Source organism: Monodon monoceros, unplaced genomic scaffold, assembly GCF_005190385.1.
Source record: "Monodon monoceros isolate NGI ecotype Baffin Bay Population unplaced genomic scaffold, NGI_Narwhal_1 Super_Scaffold_8, whole genome shotgun sequence".
Classification (NCBI taxonomy): Eukaryota; Metazoa; Chordata; class Mammalia; order Artiodactyla; family Monodontidae; genus Monodon; species Monodon monoceros.
The window spans coordinates 66,430,708-66,452,814 of record NW_021703785.1 but is presented as its reverse complement, the minus strand read 5'-3'; the positions used below and the strand labels follow the sequence as shown (position 1 = coordinate 66,452,814).

Genomic DNA, 22,107 nt, shown 5'->3' with positions numbered 1-22,107 from the left:
TTGTTTTTTGCACATTAAAAAAAAATTGGTTATCTTTTTATTATCGATGTGTAAGAATTCTTAATATAGTCTGGATATGTTTTTTGTCACATCAATGCATTGAGAGTATTTTCTCCCAGTTTGTAAGTTTTTGTTTTCCTTAACAGTGTATTTCGATAAGCTAAAGTTTTTAATTTTGACGAAGTTCCATTAATCAGTTTTTTTCTTTAATAGATTAGAGTTTTAAGAAGCTTTTGCCTGCTCCCAAGTCTTGAAATAATTTCCCTTGTTTTCTTTTACAAGTTTCATAGGTATTGAGGTTCATTTTTTACAAATGCATTTATCCAATCCCAACACCATTGTTTGAAAAATTTTGTTTTCTTTTCTGCACTGAACTGCCTTTGTGTTTTTGTCCAGGAATGTTTTTATTTATTTGTTTATTTATTTATTTTTGGCTGTGTTGGGTCTTCGTTTCTGTGTGTGGGCTTTCTCTAGTTGCGGCGAGCGGGGGCCACTCTCCATCACTGTGCGCGGGCCTCTCACTGTTGCGGCCTCTCATTGCGGAGCACAAGCTCCAGACACCCAGGCTCAGTAGTTGTGGCTCACAGGCTTAGTTGCTCCGCGGCATGTGGGTTCTTCCCAGACCAGGGCTCGAACCCGTGTCCCCTGCATTGGCAGGCAGATTCTCAACCACTGCGCCACCAGGGAAGCCCTGTCCAGGAATGTTTAAACACATATATGTATGGATCTGTTTCTGGACTTTCTTGTTTCTTTGATCTAATTGTTTCTTCTCTGCTAGTATCATACTGTCTCTATCACCTTAAGTCTTGGAGTCAAATAGTGTGAATCCTCTAATATTGTTTGGCCAGTCTAGTTCCTTTGTGTTTCCATATAAATTTTAAAATCAGTTTGTCAATTTCTACAAAAAAAAAAGAACCTTTTGGGATTTTGATTGGGATTGTGTTTCTCTATAAAATATTTAGGGAGAACTGACCTATAACAATATGGAATTTGGTAGTCAGCCTTTAACAGGCTTCCCATTGATCTCTGCCTGGTTGTATTTGTATCCTTTTGTAGTCACCTTGCACATTATATTAGGGTTGGTCTGTGTAACCAATATAATATGGTTGAAGTCACTTCTGAAATTAGGTTGTAAAAGGCACAGTGGCTTGTGTATTAGTCTTTCTCTCTCATCAGTCACTCTAGGAGAAAACAGCCACCATGTTGTAGAGAGGCCCATTGTCAAGCCTGTGAAGGAGCTGAGATTTTACCCTACTTGCAAGCTAACAAGTTAGCCTACTGCAGTTTCATGGATGCTGATAAAAGACATGAGACTCTTGGGTCTGCGTCGAAAGACAGGTTATTGTCACAGCTATAGTAGTAGCCACGGTACTTCAGCATTTTTGCACCAGTTCCTCAAGCTCCAAATCACACTTGATGTGAAGAGGGTCAGATGACAACTGCGCATGCAGTGCTTGCATTACAAGAGAGGAATTCCGAACATAGGGAACCTGGATATTTTTTTAATGGGCGGTGAGCATACCTGTTCTTTGCTCTGGAGGAGACTTTATCTTCCACAACTGTTCACTTTATAAACACTTTTGGGAAGTTAGTTTGGAACAAAGGGCAGTGAGATCCTCAGTTGCAAGATGTGCAGAAAGAAATGCAAGAGACCAGTGGAATATTGTCTCCAGACATCCACATGACAAAGAATTGAGGCCTTCTGCTAGTAGCCTTGAGTGAACTTGGAAGCAGATCCTCAGGCCTTCAGTTGAGTGTAGACCTAACTACAGTTTGCAACCTCATGAGAGACCCTTGAGCCAGACACACCAGGTAAGCTGCTCCTGGATTCCTGACCCTTAGAAACTGTGTGAGAAAATAAATGTTATTTTCAACTGCTGAAGTTTTGGAGTAGTTTATTACACAGCAGTAGATTATTAGTACAGTTGTTTACCTCTCCTTTTATTTAGGTCATCTTTTTTTTGATATGTACTATAAACAAATTTATATTTACGTATCTATGTATCTGTGCAAGATCTTTACGCCAGCTGAATGAAATAGGTTTTTTCGTATTAATGTTATGTTACTATGTCAATTATGTAATATGATTCTGTTAACATATATACATACAATGTAAAGTAACATTTTAATGTTCTCCGTAGAGATCTTGCAGTTAATTTATTCCTAAAGATTTTTCTTTTTGATGCTATTTTCTAACTTTTATTTTTCTATTTTTTTCTGATAATATATCCAGATACAGTAGTTGTCTTAAAAATTGTGTGTGTATTCTTTGACCTTGCTGAAATTCATTTAGTTCCAATAGTTTTTTTGCAGATTTAGGATTTTCTCTACAAAAACAATCATATCTGTGAATAAGACAGTTTTGTTCTTTTTTCTCCCATCTTTATAAGCTTTTTATTTCTTTGTGATACTTTATTGCACTGTCTAGCATTTTCAATTTAATGTTGAAGAGATGGTGGGAATGGACATTCTTGTTTTATTCCACATCTTTAGGGGAAAACATTGTCTTTAAACGTTAAGTAGAATGTCAGCAGTGATTTTTTTGTAGATTAAAAGAAATCAGATGGAGCGTGTTCCCTTCTATTCCCAGTTTAGTGAGATTTTAATTTTTTTTTTTTTTTAAACATCTTTATTGGGGTATAATTGCTTTACAATGGTGTGTTAGTTTCTGCTTTATAACAAAGTGAATCAGTTATACATATACATATGTTCCCATATGTCTTCCCTCTTGCGTCTCCCTCCCTCCCACTCTCCCTGTCCCAACCCTCCAGGCTGTCACAAAGCACCCAGCTAATATCCCTGTGCCTTGCGGCTGCTTCCCCCTAGCTATCTACCTTACTACGTTTGTTAGTGTGTATATGTCCATGACTCTCTCTCGCCCTGTCAAAGCTCACCCCTCCCCCTCCCCATAGAGATTTTAATTTTTAAATTATGGATGGGTGTTGAATTTTGCCAAATGTCCCCCCCTTTTTGTATTTATTGAGATGACTCTGGATTTTATGCTTTATTCTGTTATTATGGCGAATTATATTTATTGATTTTTGGAAGTTAAACCAATTTTGCAATCTTGGGTTAATCTCCTTTGGTCATGATGTATTGTCCTTTTATCTGTTTCTGAATTTGGTCAGCTAATATTTTGTTGAGGATTTAAGTGTCTGTGTTCAGTGGGTATATTGGTCTATGATTGCCATTTCTTGTAATGCCTTCTAATAGCATGGTTAGACTAGCCTTCTGAAACCAGGAAATGTTTCCTCTTCTGTTTTCAGAAATAGTTTGTATATGATTGATATAATTTCTTTAACGTTTGGTAACCATCTAGGCATGGAGGTTTTTTTGTGCGTGTGGGAAGATTTTTGGTAACAGGTTTTGTTTCTTTGGTAAATATATGGTTATATGGATTTTCTGTTTTGTCTTTTTCCCCCCAAGCAGTATATCTGTCTCATTTTAAGTTATCAAGCCTTTTGGCAGAAAGAGTATAATTTTCCCTTGTGATCATTTTTATGTCTGTAGGATCTGTAGTGACCCCTCTTTACACTCTTCTTTCCTTGGTCATTCTTGCTACAGGTTTAGCAATTTTCTTTCCACAGCTTTTGGTTTCAATAATTTAATTGACTTTTGTGCTTATCTTGATAATTTCCTTCACTCTTATTTTCAGTTGGTTTAATTTGTTCTTTTTATCCCCTGGCTTCTTAAGCTGGAAATTTAGGTATTTAATTAGGGAATTTCGATATTTAAATTTAAGACTTTGTTTTTAAATATAAGCACTTAAATTTATAATTTCTCCCACATTTTTATATGTTGTATTTTCATTTTCAGTTCGAAATATTTTCTAATTTCCTTTGTGATTTCTTCTTTGACTCATGGATTTTTTTAGAAGTGTGTTGCTTAATTTTCAAATATTTTGGGTTTTCCTGGATAGCTTATTGAAATTGATTTTTTATGTAATTCTTTTGTAGTCACAGAATATACTCTGTAAGATTTCTGTCTTTTGAAATGTGAGACATATTGTATGGTGTAGTATATAGTCTCATACAATTAAGTTGGTTAGTAGTGTTTTTTAAATCACCTATATCTGAGGTCAGAAAATGTCCTGCAAAGGGCTGTATAGACAATAGTTCAGGTTTTGTGAATTATACTGTTTGTTTTAACTACTTTGCCCTTGTAGTGCAAAAAGCAGCCGTGGCAATATGTAAATGAATGGGCATGGCAGTGTTATAATAAAACTTCATTTACAAAGATGGGCAGAGGTCCTGCAGTTTGCTGACCCCTGATTTATATGCCTGTGGATTGCTTTTTATCCATTTCAGTTGCTGAGAGAGGGGTATTAAAGTTTCCAAATATACCTGTGCATTTGTTCATTTCTTCCTGTAACTTTTTCAGCTTTTGCTTCATGTATTTCCTCCATGTAGTTTTCCCCTCAAGCTCTGATATTAGATGCATTCCCATTTAGGATTGTTATGCCTTCTGGATGAGCTGACCTTTTTACCTTTGATAATTCTCTTACTGAAGTTAATTTTTTCTGACTTTAGTTTACTTATACCAGTTCCCTTATGTTTACTATTTATATTTATGGTGTATAATTTTTTATTATATGTTTAATGTGATTGTGTCTTTGTTTTTAAAGTGTGTCTCTTATAGACAGCATGTATTTAATGGGTTTCCTTCTCTCCTTCTTCCCTTCCTTCTTCCCTTCCTTCCTCCCTTCCTTCCTCCCTCCCTTCTTTTAATAGTAAATATATCTAATAAACTCTGTCTCTGAGTGGAGGATTTGTTAACTTTACATTTAATGTTATTTATACGGATAAGTTTAATTCTCCCATTTTGCTCTGTGTTTTGTCAGTTTGTCTTCTCTCTTCCTTCTCTTATTGCCTTCTTTTATGTTGGTCAAATTTTGAAAAATATTTTAGATCTTTAATGGGCTTTTTAAACTGTACTGCTTTGTATAAGTGGCTGCTCTAGGGATTACAGTATTCATGATTAACTTTTAAAGTTCATTTAGCATTAACATTATGCCACCTGATGTAAAAGGAAAGAACCTTAAAAAGCATAATTACATTTAATCTTTTTGCTATTGGTGTGTTAATTTTTGCTTCAACACAATGCTGTTTTTGCTTTAAATAGTCAGTCGCCTTTTAAAGAATTTAAGGAGAGAAACGAGAGTGTTTTGTATATAACTACATAGTTGTTTCAGATTTTCTTTATATGTGTAGATCTAAGTTTCGCCTGATGTCATTTCCCTTCAGCTTGAATTTCCTTTAACATTGCATAATGTCCCGGTCTAGTGATTAAAGTCTTCAGCTTACGTGTGTATGTGTACACACACACACACACACACACACACACACACACACACACACCCCCAGATAGAGTAAGTGTATATATTTATGTATATATATGCTTACTCTTATTTTTCAAGAATATTTTTGTTGGACATAGATTCTGGTTGACTTAAAGGTTCTTAATTGTCTTCTGGTCTCCTTTGCGTCTTTAATTTTCAGCACTTTGACGTGTTCTTTTTTCTTCTTTTTTTTTTTGTTATTCTGCTTATAGTTGAGCTCATTGGATTTGCAGATTGGTTTTTTCACCAATTTTTAGCCATTTTTCAAAATGCTTTTTCTGCTCCATTCTCTCTTCTCCTTCTGAGATTCTTGTTCTTTTCCTTAAAAATGTAATATAGGTCTGTGAGTTTGTTATTTTTAATTTTTTTTCTCAATCTTTTGCCCTCAGTTCTTCAGATTGAATAATTTCTACTGATTTGTCTTCAAGGTCACTGATTCTTTTTTATTTTGCTTCTAATATGCTGTCAAGCCCATTCCCCACTCCCCCATTTATTTATTTACTTATTTTCCAGTTTCATTGAGATATAATTGATAAGCAACATTGTATAAGTTTAAGGTGTATAGTGTGATGATCTGATACATGTATGTACTGTTAAATGATTACTGCAATAAGGTGGGTTAACACATCTATCATCTCACACAGTTAACATTACTTTGTGTGTGTGGTGAGAATATTTAAGATTTACTCTCTTAGCAGCTTTTAAGTACACAATACAGTATTGTTAACTATAGTTACCATGCTGTACACTAGAGTCCCAGAACTTAATTTATCTTATAACTGAAAGTTTATGCTCTTTAACAAAAATCTCCCCATTCCCCCCCACCCCCCTCAGCCCTTGTCCACTCTCTGTTTCTATGAGTTCAACTTTTTAGATTCCATATATAAGTGAGATCATACAGCATTTATCTTTCTCTGATTTATTTCACTTAGCATAATGTCCTCAAGGTTCATCCATGTTGTTGCAAATGACAGTATCTCCTTTATCGTGGCGAATATTCTCTTGAATATTATATCTTGTTTATTCATTCATCCATTGATGGATATTTAGGTTGTTTCCATGTCTTGGCTGTTGTGAGCAATGTTGCAGTGAACATGGTGGTGCAGATATCTCTACGCCCACTTTGAAATAACATACTCTTCAGTTCTAGTATTTCATTTTTTAACTATTTCCATTTATCTGCTGAGATTCCCCATTGTGACCATGTTTCCCATTAAGTCCTTGAACAAATTTATAGTAGCTTCTTTAAAGTCTTTGCTTGTTAATTTCTTCCTTTGAATTATTTCATTGTTTTTTTCCATTTATTGTTCTATTTTCATCCTTGACAGTAGGTCACACTTCCCTGCTGCTTTTCATGTCTAGAAAATTTTATTTGTAGAGTGGACATTGTGGGTGATATATCTCTAAATTCTCTTTATCGTCTTCTGATGAGTATAGTTAAATAACTGGTTGATCACCTTGAACTTGTGGAGGCTTGGTCTTTAAGATGGGTCTGTAGAAAGCCTGAGGTGTTTTTTTAAGCCCTTGTAACTTGGACAGGCTCATGTCTCCTCTCCAGTGGGCAGCAGCTGAGATCGCTGATGAGTTCTTGTAGATTTCCAGTTGTTGTTTTCCATTGAGCTCCTTGAAATCTTCCCTGAGCATACTCACCTCAGGGCTCAGTGAAGAATTTGAAGGAGTTTATATTAGTTTTTGAGGCTTCTGCTGCTGTGACTCACTCCTTTCCTGAATTTTTCCTCTATTTCTAGCCACTTTGTGGCCATGAACTTAATAAAACTGCAACTTTCTGCTTGAATTCTAGTAGCCCATGCTATTGCAGACTAGGAATGCCCTCAGGGGAAAAGCTATGTAAATTTGAACCTTTTCCAGTGTACTTCCCTTCTTTCACTGGTCAGATTTCCAATTTCTTCCTGCTGTTGATGGTTTGTTCTGCCTTCAAGTCATTCTTAAAAGTGTTTTATCCACAGCTTTTATTTGTTTTTTATAATTGCTATCTGTGGAAGCATTAATTTAATGAGTTGACAAAAACTACTCCACCATTATTAGAACTCTTCAGGCTGATTTTCATTCATTTCAAACTGGCCCTTTAAGTACAGTTGCTAACTTAACACGCACCTTGTGTCAGGATTACACATTTTTAGAATAAGACAGAACTCTATATTTTCTTTTTAAAAATTTTTGAATTTTATTTATGTTTTTATACAGCAGTTTCGTTAGCTATCAATTTTGCGGTATGCAGGCCTCTCTCTGTTGTGGCCTCTCCCGTTGAGGAGCACAGGCTCCGGACGCGGAGGCTCAGCGGCCATGGCTCATGGGCCCAGCTGCTCCGCGGCATGTGGAATCTTCCCGGACCGGGGCACGAACCCGTGTCCCCTGCATCGGCAGGCGGACTCTCAACCACTGCGCCACCAGGGAAGCCCTAGACATCAATTTTGTACACATCAATGTATACAGGTCAATCCCAATCTCCCAATTCATTACAACACCACCACCCCCGCCCCCCCCCCCCACGGCTTTCCCCCCTTAGTGTCCATACGTTTGTTCTTTACATCTGTCTCAATTTCTGCCCTGCAAACTGGTTCATCTGTACCATTTTTCTAGGTTTCACATATATGCGTTAATATATGATATTTGTTTTTCTCTTTCTGACTTAACTTCACTCTGTATGTCTGTAAATCCATCCACTCTCAACAAATGACCCAATTTCGTTCCTTTTTATGGCTGAGTAATATTCCATTGTATATACGTACTACAACTTCTTTATCCATTCATCTGTCGATGTGCGTTTAGGTTGCTTCCATGACCTGGCTATTGTAAATAGTGCTGCAGTGAACATTGGGGTGCATGTGTCTTTTTGAATTATGGTTTTCTCTGGTTATATGCCTAGTAATAAGATTGCTGGATCATATGGTAGTTCTATTTTTAGTTTTTTAAGGGATTTCCATACTGTTCTCCATAGTGGTTGTATCAGTTTACATTCCCACCAACAGTGCAAGAGGGTTCCCTTTTCTCCACACTCTCTCCAGCATTTGTTGTTTGTAGATTTTCTGATGATGGCCATTCTAACTGGTGTGCAGTGATACCTCATTGTAGTTTTGATTTGCATTTCTCTAATAATTAGTGATGTTGAGCAACTTTTCATGTGCTTCTTGGCCATCTGTATGTCTTCTTTGGAGAAATGTCTATTTAGATCTTCTGCCCATTTTTGGATTGGGTTGTTTATTTTTTAATATTGAGCTGCATGAGCTGTTTATATATTTTGGAGATTAATCCTTTGTTGATTCATTTGCAAATATTTTCTCCCATTCTGAGGGTTGTCTTTTCGTCTTGATTATGGTTTCCTTTGCTGTGCAAAAGCTTTGAAGTTTTATTAGGTCCCATTTGTTTATTTTTGTTTTAATTTCCATTACTCTAGGAGGTGGATCTAAAAAGATCTTGCTGTGATGTATGTCAAAGAGTGTTCTTCCTATGTTTTCCTCTAAGTTTTATAGTGTCCAGTCTTACATTTATGTCTCGAATCCATATTGAGTTTATTTCTGTGTATGGTGTTAGGGAGTGTTCTAATTTCATTCTTTTACATGTAGCTGTCCAGTTTTCCCAGCACCACTTATTGAAGAGACTGTCTTTTCTTCATTGTATATCCTTGCCTTCTTTGTAATAGATTAGTTGACCTTAGGTTTGTGGGTTTACCTCTGGGATTTCTATCTTGTACCATTGATCTGTGTTTCTGTTTTTATGCCAGTACCATATTGTCTTGATTTCTGTAGCTTTGTAGTATAGTGTGAAGTCAGGGAGTCTGATTCCTCCAGCTCCGTTTTTTTCCCTCAAGACTGCTTGGGCTGTTCGGGGTCTTCTGTGTCTCCATACAAAGTTTGAGATTTTTTGTTGAGATTTTTTGTTCTAGTTCTGTAAAACATGCCATTGGTAATTTGATAGGGATTGCATTGAATCTGTAGATTGCTTTGGGTAGTATAGTCATTTTCACAATATTGATTTTTCCGATCCAAGAACATGGTATATCTCTCCATCTGTTGGTATCATCTTTAATTTCTTTCATCAGTGTCTTATAGTTTTCTGCATACAGGTCTTTTGTCTCCTTGGTTAGGTTTATTCCTAGGTATTTTATTCTTCTTGTTGCAGTGGTAAATGGGAGTGTTTCCTTAGTTTCTCTTTCAGAGTTTTCATCATTAGTGTATAGGAATGCAAGAGATTTCTGTGCATTAATTTTGTATCCTGCAACTTTACCAAATTCATTGATTAACTCTAGGAGTTTTCTGATGGCTTCTTTAGGATTCTCTATGTGTAGTATCGTGTCATCTGCAAACAGTGACAGTTTCACTTCTTCCAGTTTGTATTACTTTTATTTCTTTTTCTTCTCTGATTGCCATGGCTAGGACTTCCAAAACTATGTTGAATAATAGTGGTGAGAGTGGACATCCTTGTCTTGCTCCTGATCTTAGAGGAAATGCTTTCAGTTTTTCACCATTGAGAATGATGTTTCCTGTGGGTTTGTCATATATGGCCTTTATTATGTTGAGGTAGGTTCCCTCTATGCCCACTTTCTGTAGAGTTTTTATGATAAATGTGTGTTGAATTTTGTCAAAAGCTTTTTCTGCATCTGTTGAGGTCATATGGTTTTTATTCTTCAGTTTGTTAATATGGTGTGTCACATTGATTTATTTGCACATATTGAAGAATGCTTGCATCCCTGGGATAAATCCTACTTGATCATGGTGTATGATCCTTTTAATGTGTTGCTGGATTCTGTTGGCTAGTATTTTGTTGAGGATTTTTGCATCTATATTTATCAGTGATATTGGTCTGTAATTTTCTTTTTTTGTAGTATTTTTGTCTGGTTTTGGTATCAGGGTGATGGTGGCCTCATAGAATGAGTATGGGAGTGTTCCTTCCTCCACAGTTTTTTGAAAGAGTTTGAGAAAGATGGGTGTTAGCTCTTCTCTAAATGTTTGATAGAATTCACCTCTGATGCCATCTGGTCCTGGACTTCTGTTTGTTGGAAGATTTTTAATCACAGTTTCAATTTCATTACTTGTGGTTGGTCTGTTCATATTTTCTATTTCTTCCTTGTTCAGTCCTGGAAGGTTATACCTTTCTACGAATTTGTCCATTTCTTCCAGGTTGTCTATTTTATTGGCATAGAGTTGCTTGTAGTAGTCTCTTAGGATGCTTTGTATTTCTGTGGTGTCTGTTGTAACTTCTCCTTTTTTGTTTCTAGTTTTATTGGTTTGAGTACTCTCTCTTTCTTGATGAGTCTGACTAATGATTTATCAATTTTGTTTATCTTTTCAAAGAACCAGCTTTTAGTTTTATTGATCTTTGCTACTGTTTTCTTTGTTTCTATTTCATTTATTTCTGCCCTGGTCTTTATGATTTCTTTCCTTCTGCTAACTTTGGGTTTTGTTTGTTCTTCTTTCTCTAGTTCCTTTAGGTGTAAGGTTAGATTATTTATTGGAGATTTTTCTTGTTTCTTGAGGTGGGCTTGCATAGCTATAAACTTCCCTTTTAGAACTGCTTTGCTGCATCCCATAGGTTTTGGATCGTCATAATTTCATTGTCATTTGTTCCAGGTATTTTTTGATTTCCTCTTTGATTTCTTTACTGATCTCTTGGCTATTTAGTAACATTGTTTAGCCTCCATCTGTTTGTGTTTTTTGCGTTTTTTCCCATGTAATTCATTTCTAATCTCATAGCATTGTGGTCAGAAAAGATGCTTGATATGATTTCAATTTTCTTAAATTTACTGAGGCTTGATTTGTGACCCAAGATGTGATTTGTCCTGGAGAACGTTCCATGCGCCCTTGAGAAGGAAGTGTAATCTGCTGTTTTTGGGTGGAATGTCCTATGACTATCCGTTAAATCTATTTGGTCTGTTGTGTCATTTAAAGCTTCTGTTTCCATATTTATTTTCATTTTGGATGATCTGTCCATTGGTGTAAGTGAGGTATTAAAGTCCCCCACTATTACTGTGTTACTCTAGATTTCCTCTCTTATAGCTGTTAGCAGTTGCCTTATGTATTGAGGTACTCCTGTGTTGGTTGCATATATATTTATAATTGTTATATCTTCTTCTTGATTTGATCCCTTGATCATTATGTAGTGTCCTTCCTTGCCTCTTGTAACATTCTTTGTTTTAAAGTTTATTTTATCTAATGTTTGTATTGCTACTCCAGCTTTCTTTTGATTTCCATTTGCATGGAATATCTTTTTCCATTCCCTCACTTTCAGTCTGTATGTGTCCTTAGGTCTGAAGTGGGTCTGTTGTAGACAGCATATCTATGGGTCTTGTTTTTGTATCCATTCAGCAAGCCTGTGTCTTTTGGTTGGAACATTTAATCCATTCACGTTTAAGGTAGTTATCAATATGTATGTTCCTGTGACCATTTTCTTAAATGTTTTGCATTTGTTTTTGTAGGTCCTTTTCTCGTCTTGTGTTTCCCACTTAGAGAAGTTCCTTTAGCACTTGCTGTAGAGCTGGTTTGGTGGTGCTGAATTCTCTTAGCTTTTGCTTGTCTGTAAAGCTTGTCTGTAAAGCTTTTGATTTCTCCATCGGACCCGGTAGGTAGAGCGACTGTTGCTCTTGTGGGCAGAGCTCAGTAAACTTTAATCTGATTGACTGATGATGGGTGGGGCTGGGTTCCCTCCCTGTCAGTTGTTTTGCCTGAGGCAGCCCAACACTGGAGTCTACCTGGGCTGTTTGGTGGGGCTAATGGCAGACTCTGGGAGGGCTCACACCAAGGAGTACTTCCCAGAACTTCTGCTGCCAGTGTCCTTGTCCCCATGGTGAGCCACAGCCACCACCCGCCTCTACAGGAGACCCTCCAACACTAGCAGGTACGTCTGGTTCAGTCTCCCCTGGGGTCACTGCTCCTTCCCCTGGGTCCCGATGTGCACACTACTTTGTGTGTGCCCTCCAAGAGTGGAGTCTCTGTTTTCCCCAGTTCTGTCGAAGTCCTGCAATCACATCCCTCTAGTCTTCAAAGTCTGATTCACTAGGAATTCCTCCTCCCGTTGCTGGACCTCCAGGTTGGGAAGCCTGACGTGGGGCTCAGAACCTTCAGTCCAGTGGGTGGACTTCTGTGGTATAAGTGTTCTCCAGTCTGTGAGTCACCCACCCAGCAGTTATGGGATTTGATTTTGCTGTGATTGCGTCCCCCCTACCATCTCATTGTGGCTTCTCCTTTGTCTTTGCTTGTGAGATATCTTTTCTGATGAGTTCCAGTGTCTTCCTGTTGATGATTGTCCAGCAGCTAGTTGTGATTCTGGTGTTCTCACAAGAGGGAGTGAGAGCATGTCCTTCTACTCCGCCATCTTTGTTCAGGGCCCCAGAAACTCCCTGTTAATTCAATTACATATATTTGATTTAAGTAGGTAATTATTTAGTGAAAAGCCTAGAGTTAAAGAATGCTTATAAAGATTGGTGAAAGGGATAGCCATATTTCTACTGCCGTTTCTTTTCCCCTTTATTAGCGCCAGCCTCTGATAGATAGCAGTGAGACACATGCGACCAGATAATACTGGAAGAAAATGTTGTTTTTCACCTGTCTTTGACTTTTACTTTTCTTGGTATTTCTACTCTATGGAAAAAAGTAGTAAAATGTAAATGTTTGTCTCAGCTGCTTCTGGCTCAAAATTCATTTTCATGATAGGCCTATTGGACATCTGTTTATGTTTAAATGGTTATCTAGGACGAGCTCTGGTCCTCTAGGACGAGCTCTGGTCCGGGGGACCTTTTGGAGTCATTCTACAAAAATTTGACTTTATGGCTCTGACTTTTAAGCAAAATATATTTAAAAAGAAAGTGTGTCCAAGAGGGAACTGGATGCGTTGATTGTAAAGATGGCACATACATCTAATAAATTGATTGTCTTGTGCGCTTAGCGTAAGTCTAAGGTTAACATTAATATGGTCTAATATAGTCTATATTTTAAGATGTATTGATTTTTAATTGTTCTCTTGAAATTGAACAAGGTTATTTTGTTGTTTTAATGTAAATATAATTTAGTAAGAGACAGATTTTAAAATTTGTACTGGCTTCTATAGAAAGTAAGTGCAGGGCTTCCCTGGGGGTGCAGTGGTTCAGAATCTGCCTGCCAATGCAGGGGACACGGGTTTGAGCCCTGGTCCGGAAAGATCCCACATGCCGTGGAGCAACTAAGCCCGTGTGCCACACTACTGAGCCTGTGCTCTAGAGCCTGTGAGCCACAACTACTTAGCCCACATGCCACAAGTACTGAAGTCTTTGTGCCTAGAGCCCCTGCTCTGCAACAAGAGAAGCCACTGCAATGAGAAGCCTGCACACTGCAACATAGCCCCCACTCAGAGCAACCAGAGAAAGCCCGGGCACAGCAACGAAGACCCAACGCAGCAGAAAACAAATCAATAAAAATAAATAAATTTAGAAAGTAAGTGTGTTCAAACCTAACATACTTCAGGTAAATCCTTAAATATTTTTGCTGATGGAAGGTAAATGAGGTATATTATAACCCGAATATGTGCTATTTGACTTTTTTTTTCTTGTATGAACTTATTTATTTTTGGTTGCATTGGGTCTTCGTTGCTGTGTGCGGGCTTTCTCTAGTTGCGGCGAGTGGGGGCTACTTTTCATTGCAGTGCGCAGACTTCTCATTGCAGTGGCTTCTCTTGTTGCGGAACCGAGGCTCTAGGCGCGTGGGCTTCAGTAGCTGTTGCTCGAAGCCTCTAGAACGCAGGCTCAGTAGTTGTGGCATATGGGCTTAGTTGCTCCGCAGCATGTGGGCTTTTCCCGGACCAGGGCTCAAACCCATGTCTGCTGCATTGGCAGGCGGATTCTTAACCACTGCGCCACCAGGGAAGCCCCTGAGTTTTTATCTTTAATTTAGTGCTATAAGAAGTAGATAAGAGGCATGTGGATACCTTTAGCCCTTTCTACAGTAGTCTAACTCTAAATAACATTTCTGTCTTTGTCAGTTAGCGTTTGATTAGAGAAGTAAGATTATTGTGATTGGTTTTTACCAATTGTAGGAACTAGTTATACACACCTGAATCTGCTGCTAGGCTTGAAGTTAGCAGGGCTAGTAGTTGGAAAGGGAACATGGACATGAAGCAGGGGGAGGAAGGTTCGACTGGAACCTGCAAAGAACTTTTGGAACTTTTAGCAATAAGTTAGAACCTATGAGCCCAAACTTGAACTTTCATGGCTCTCACTGCTTCCACACCTGCAACCTTGATGATGTAGGTAATCTGCAGTAGGTGTGGCACACCTCACCGTGGAGCTGCACACAAACCTGCCCCAGTATTATTTGGAAAAGCAAAGGTGGAGATCTGACAGGAGCTGAATGAGCTGTAGGCTCAATTGCTGCCCCATGCCAATGAGCCCAAAGTTCCATGACACTGTGTGATTACTGCAGTAACACCTGACTTTAGGTTTACATTCTGAACCTGGTGGCTGCTTCACTTTTGTCTTCTAATCTCATGGGAATTTTTTTTTTTTTTTTTTCTTTTTGAGGCCAACCCTAACCCACAACCATGCAGGGAATGAATCGTGTTTGGGAAAGTGTAGTTGCAACCCGGCTAAGCTAAAAAGCCATCACAGACCATCACTTGTCACCACGGCACCAGTGCACACCTCTTTTTTATCATATTTACCTTATAAATAAAGACAATTACAAAAGTATACTTTTGGTGAACATAATGCAGCTATCCTTTGTTCACCTGATAACATACAAATGCCCTCCTTAAGAGAGGATACAAAATCCCTTTATCCATAGGTGGGTTAATTTTTTTTCTACCTGTTTCTAGGTACCAATTTTTTTTCTACCTATGTCACGTTTTCTACTTAATATCCTGTAACTTAAATATGGAGATATGAGATTAGCTACTATCAGATGGTTGTAGAAAGGGAGATAAGAAACAAGTTGGTTAATATATATACAAATTTTTTATATCATAAAAGGAAAAAGTACTCATTAGAATTTTTATTTCTGCAACTAGTCATGTGGTTGTAGTTGCTGTCTATAATTATCTTCTGCTGTCATTCCACAGTCCCTCTGTTCTTGGCAATACCTCAGCTGGTTGTGGTTTCTTGCCTGATGGGGTGACCTAAATCTTCATTCCTTAAGGGTCTGGGTCATTAGCAGTCCTGCCTGGATTGTTTCCACTGACTTTAATCACAGTACATGGAAATACTAAGTGGCCTCCTAGGGGAACTCCTGCATTCCAGACATACTTTCTGTTAGCCCCTCTTGTGTGGTAGCAACCTGACTTCCCCTTGATTGTGAGATGAGAACCCTAGTCGATTCTGTAACCCCCTTCTTTGTCTGTTGATTCATTGGCACGAATAACCCAAAGTGGCTGGGTGGCAGTCTCAATTTCCAGTTTAATGGAATCGTTTTCTGCATCCCTTGGTGGAAACTAAGATCTTCCAAAGGGACTATATGGGCATAGATGGATATAGGCGGGTAAGTGATGTGGTGTGTTGTATGTGTCAGTGAATTGGGAAGCAAAGTAAATCTGTTTAGAGTGAGAATGAGTTAATACAAATTAATATAGTACATTTCACGATACTTGTGGAGTTAGTAGGATACCCTATATGAAATATTTACTTTGAAAGAAGTGTAAATATATTCAGAACGTGCATATAGTTTTTTCGTTTTTATTATCCCATATTTAATAATGGGCAGGTGGTTGGTAGCAGTTGAGTTTGAATCTATGTGTTTGTTTGTTTGTTTTTTTGGCCACACGGCATGTGGGATCTTAGTTCCCCGACCAGGGATCGAACCTACGCCCCCTGCATTGGAAGCGTGGAGTCTTAACCACTGGACCACCAGTAAAGTCCCAAGTTTTGAATTTAGATCTGATATACTTCTTGGATTTTTTGTTTACCTAAAGGAGGAAATAAGAATTACATTTACTATTTTGAGTTTTTATAAGTTAATTTTAAAGAATATAGAAGAGTGAACATAAATGACTTCATTTTCACAAATGAAAATACTACAGTAACATTGCTTGTCATATCTACTCTGAAACTAGAAGGAGGGTGAGCCTGGAGTCAGACCACCTGGCTTTAAATTCCAGCTCTTCTGCTTACCATGAATTTCTGTTAACTATGGCTTTGTAACAACAGCCCCTCCCCCACCGCCCCCGCAATTTCAGTGGCTTAAAATGAGTGTGTGTTATTACTCATGAATCTGTAGATCACGTGGATGGTTCTAATCACCTGGGCTAGATTTGGCAGATTTCATCTAGGATAGCTCATAACATCGGTGGTCACCTGGCAGATTGTTGGGAAGCTGGCTAGTCTATGGTGGCTTCTCACATTTCTGGCTGTTGGCTGACTCTCTGCTGGATGATGGAGGGTGACCGAGGCGCTCATCATTTATCAGGCAAGTCTGGACTTCTTCACATGGTGGTGGCAGGATTCTTAGAGAGGTAGTAGAAACAAGCAAGGTCTCTTGAGGTCTACATTTGGAACTGGCACAACATCACTTCTGCCACGTTCTGTTGGTTCAAGGCAAGTCATGAGGCCAGACAAGATTCAAGATGTGGGGAAATGAGCTCTACCTCTTGATGGGAGGAGCTGCAGTGTCACATTGCTAGGGGTGTAGGTACTAGGAGGGGTGGAGAATTGGGGCCATTGTATAAGCATTTTACCATACAACATGATGATGCACAAGTCTCTTCATCCCTTTGAATCTGTTTCGTAACCTGTAAAAATGGCTAGGAGAGTAACGATTCTTTTTGAGACAATTTTGAAGATTAGGTAAAATAAACTGTGTAAAGTGTCTCTGGTAGTGCCTTAATATATGCCAATATGTGCTCAGTAAATGTTTATTATTATTACTTGTAATGATTAGGTGTTCTATATTCATGACTAAAATACTCATAATAATCCTGTGATGCTGTCATTATTTCCTTCTTATAGCTGAGGAGACAGACTGAATTGCTTAAGTTACCAGTATGCCAAGGTTGGTGGTAGACCCAACGTTGAGCCAAGGTTTTTTGTTTTTGCTTTGAAAACCTAATACTGGCCTTTGAGAGCCAGTACAGTGGTAAAACATGGGGGCTCTGGAACTGTTAGAGTCCTTGTCCCAGACCTTACTAGGCTTTCAGGCTTGGACACATTACTTAACCTCTTTGTGCCTCACTTTTTAGGAAAGGAGATTGCTTACATCCCACCATTGTTGGTGAGGATTAAATGAATTAATATACATTGTTTAGAACTACAAGCACAGGCTAGGTAGGTACTCTATATGTTATTCCTTTTCTTCTTCTTATTACACTATGCTGCCTTTAGTCCAAACCTTTAAAAGCCTTTCTTATTGAAAATATTAAATGAGGCTGAAGTTATCACCCTTTTCTTTTTAGAGCCATCTAATTTTTTCATGAAGTAGTATTAATCTTTATGGTTAGTTTCCTAATATAGTAATTATGGATTTTACTGATGTGAATTGGTTATATGGGGACATTTCAATTTGAGGAAAAACTATTCCATGGTACTTTGGTTTTTTTCTCCATCTCCTTTCTGAGCTTTTCTTGCACAATGTCATTCATTTCTGTGGCTTCTGTTTAATGTTGGTTACTCTCAAATCAGCATGTGAAGTTTGACCTCACTCCTGAGTTTCATTCCTTAATTGGTTTTTCATTTTTCTCTCTCCAGTTAGTTATTAAATTTACTATTTCTGTTATCTCTCACACTCTTTTCCTTTATGCTTATTGCTTTTGGTTTAGTGCAAATTCTTCTCATTTTTTTTTTTTTTTATATCTGACCTTATTTATTTGTTACTCTTAGAACATCTTATTTTTGACTGGACTCAGAGGTAGAAGCTTTCAGAGAGGACAGCCTCCCTTTCTTGGTAGTCTCTTCCTGGCATTTTTCTTTGGCCTCCTTCATTCTCTTGGCTAAAGGTTTAGCATATTCTGCAGCCTTTCTTTATTTTTCTTGATACACTGTTCCTTCAGAGCAATATGCTGATGTTTGTGTTGCAGAACACGTGGAATAACAAACACTGAATCTTGTGTGCCTTGGTCTTAGGTTACTTACCCTCTTTGTTTAGGGGCTTTCTCACAACACACTGGTGGACATGATCTTCTCTAGAGAGATTGAAAAGTTTGTGAATTTTAGTGATTTTGGTCCCAAGTCGGCGAGGCGCAGTAGTATCAGTGACTTCAGGAATATCCTTCTCTCCCCCTTTTTTTTTTTTTTTAAAATAATGACCAAGTTGAAAGCACTTAGACTGGTGTCCACAATGCAACCCTGAACAGATTTGCACTTTCTTTCTCCAGTCTTCCTTGGTCTGTAACTGGACTGCCCCTTAGTAGCAGATGGACACAGCCATAGGTGAAGACACCCTGATTCATGGGAAACCTTGTTTGTCATTCCCACCAATGATTCTGACCGCATAACACTTCCATTCTTTACCCAGAGCATTAGCAGCAACTTCTGTGGCCATACGCTCCTCATAAAAGGTACAAAGTTTGCATTCATCGTCCACTTCAGTGAGTTTCTGGCATCTAGTGGCTAGGAAAGAGATGTTCAGTTTCATCCTGAAGCAGCTGACCAGCTCTGAGGTTCTGCAAAAAAAGAGCTCATCATTTTTTTCTTAAATTAGTTTAGAAGCCTCCTAATCAGTCTCTTAACTCCGTTCTTACCTTTTCCCAATCCATTCTCCAGGGACTGTCAAGATAGTTTATGTAAAAAACATTTGATCATTTTATTCGTTTGGTTAAAATGTTAACTTCACATTGCTTGCAAGAAAAAATAAAGTTGAGCGTTCAGGGCTCTTGATGAATCTGTCTCTGCTTCCCTCTCCAGCAGAATCTTTAGTTACTTTGCAACAGAATTTCTGACTTCTGCTGTGTGAAATCATCCAGGACTGTTATATTCTCTTGCATGTCTGTGCATCTGCGTGTGCTTTTAATTTCACGTGAAATCCTCTGCGTATGTTTGTTCTGTTGGCACACTTCGCACATCTTTTTAAAGATTTAGCTTGTGTGATTTTTCAGGGAAGGTTTCCTTATCCCTACTACATACTTTCAGACTCCTGATTCTTCCCTGGATTGGTATATGATTTATTATAGCTTTTATCCCATTGGTGTTTTTTTTTTTTTTTTTGCGGTACGCGGGCCTCTCACTGCTGTGGCCTCTCCCGTTGCGGAGCACAGGCTCCGGACGCGCAGGCTCAGCGGCCATGGCTCACGGGCCCAGCCGCTCCGCGACATGTGGGATCTTCCCAGACCGGGGCACGAATCCATGTCCCCTGCATCGGCAGGCGGACTCTCAACCCCTGCGCCACCAGGGAAGCCCCCCCATTGGTGTTTTTAAACATCCTTTTTTGGATATAATTCACATACAATACAGTTCACTACTTTAGTGTACAGCTCAGTGGTTTAGTATATTTAGAGTCGTGCATCTGTTACCACAGTCAATTTTAGAACATTTCATTATCCCGCAAAGAAACCCACACCTTTTAGCCAACACCCCCTAACGTCTCATCTCCCTTCCCCTCCCCTCTGCAACCACTAATCTGCTTTCTGTCTCTATAGATCTGCCTATTCTGTACATTTCATATTAGTGGAATCATTAAATATTTGGTCCCTTGTAATTGGTGTCTTTAACTTAATGTTGTCAAAGTTCATCTGTGTTGCGGTATATGTCAGTACTTCATTTCTTGTTATTGCCAAATATTCCATTATATGGCTAGACTATATTTTATCCATTCATTAGCTGATGGGTATTTGGGTTGTTTTCACTTTAGCTATTATGAGTAATACTATAATGAGCATTCGTGTAAAAGCTTATGTGCAGACGTGTTTTTATTTCTGCTGGATCATATGTTAACTTGGTTTAACTGCTTGAGGAAAAGCCAAAGCTACAGCACCATTTTACATTCCTGCCATCAGTGTATGAAGGTTTTAATTTCTCTACATCCTTGCCGACACTTGTTATTGTCTGTCTTTTTGATTATAGCCATCCTAGTGGGTGTGAGCTGGTATCTCATTGTGGTTTTGATTTGCATTTCCTGATGGTTAATGATGTTGAGCAACTTTTCATGTATGTATTAACCACTTGTGTATCTTTGGAAAACTATTCAGATCCTTTGTCCATTTTAAAATTGAGTTGTGATAGTTCTTTGTATACTCTAGATACAAGCCCCTTAGCAGATACGTATATGATTTACATAAATTTTCTCCCATTCTGTTGGTAGCTGTTACACTTTATTGATGTTACCCTTTGAAGCGCGAACGTTTTTTGTTTTTGTTATAAATCCCCACTTATCCTTGTTGTATTCAGAGTTGAGCCCAGTTTCTCTCCTCTGTTGCTATAGTCTTGACACTTAAAGGGGTCCAGAATAAGCTATCATGGCATAAAAATTATTTTGAGAAGAAGGCATTTGAGTTCCTGAAATCTCTTATCTGCCTAAAAGCATAGCTTCCCCAAAGAACTCAATTGTCATAAATACCCTTCCTGGAGCAGCCATGGAAGACTGACTCTTATCACTGGAGATGAGAAGTCTCCACACCACACCTAAACAGATATTGTCACAAAACTTCCCTGTCTCCCATTTGTTCTTGTCAGGGCCCATTTATCTTTTCAAAAAGTCATTTGTTTTCCTATCAATGCCCATCTCCTATTAAGATGCCATATAAGCCTCAGATTGTAAATGTCTCCTTGAGTCACATTTTTCTGTGAACTCCTATACATACATACATGAATAAAAATCTGTCTTTTGCTAATTTCTTGTATAGGAGGAAAACATCTGTTTCCTCTATCCATCCTAAATTCATTGGCTGGGACCCTACAAATTAGACTGACAAAAGAGCAATCAATGCATTTTTAGAGAACTGACAAGGCGAAGGAAAAGGACATTGAGTTTCTAAGGGTGGCAAACTGTGGAAAGTTAAATATATGGGGAATTAATGAAAGATAAGGGCTACTTAGTAAAGTTAAAATGTTTAAAAAATTGAGACTTCCCTGGCGGTCCAGTGGTTGGGACTTCGCCTTACAGTGCAGGGGGTGCAGGTCCAATCCCTGGTCAGGGAGCTAGGATCCCACATACCTTGTAGCCAAAAGAACAAAACATAAAACAGAAGCAATATTGTAACAAATTCAATAAAGACTTTAAAAATGGTCCACATCAAAAAAATCTTTAAAAAATTGAGATATGATTGATGTATACCATATTAGTTTCTGGTGTACAACATAATGATTTGGTATTTGTATATATTGTGAAATGATCACCACAATAAGTCTAGTTATAGTTAACATCTATCACCACACCTACACATTTTGTTTTTTATGGAAATAACTTTTTTTTTTTTTGTGGTACGCGGGCCTCTCACTGTTGTGGCCTCTCCCGTTGCAGAGCACAGGCTCCGGACACACAGGCTCAGCGGCCATGGCTCACGGGCCCAGCTGCTCGCGGCATGTGGGATCTTCCCGGACCAGGGCATGAACCCGTGTCCCCTGCATCGGCAGGCGGACTCTCAGCCACTGCGCCACCAGGGAAGCCCTGGAAAGAACTTTTTAAGATTTACTCTCTTAGCAAATTTCAAATATACAATGCAGTATTATTAATTATAGTCACCATGCTGCACTTACATCCCCATGACTTATTTTATAACTGGAAGTTTGTACTTTTTGACCACGTTTACCCATTTTGCCCACCTCACCCTCCAGCTCTGGCAGCCACCAATATAATTTGTTCCCTCTATCTGTGAATTCAGTTTTTTGTTTTGTTTAGATTCCACATATAAGTGAGATCATATAGTAT

The 22,107-nt window shown here is 38.4% G+C and overlaps 1 protein-coding gene and 1 pseudogene across 4 annotated transcripts in view; one reads left to right on the top strand and one right to left on the bottom strand.

The window, feature by feature from the left end:
* The window catches only part of PDS5B (PDS5 cohesin associated factor B), a 197,791-nt gene that overhangs the window by 12,320 nt on the left and 163,364 nt on the right, over nt 1-22,107 (top strand). The window lies entirely within an intron of this gene.
* LOC114887982 lies at nt 15,449-19,461 on the bottom strand (annotated as a pseudogene).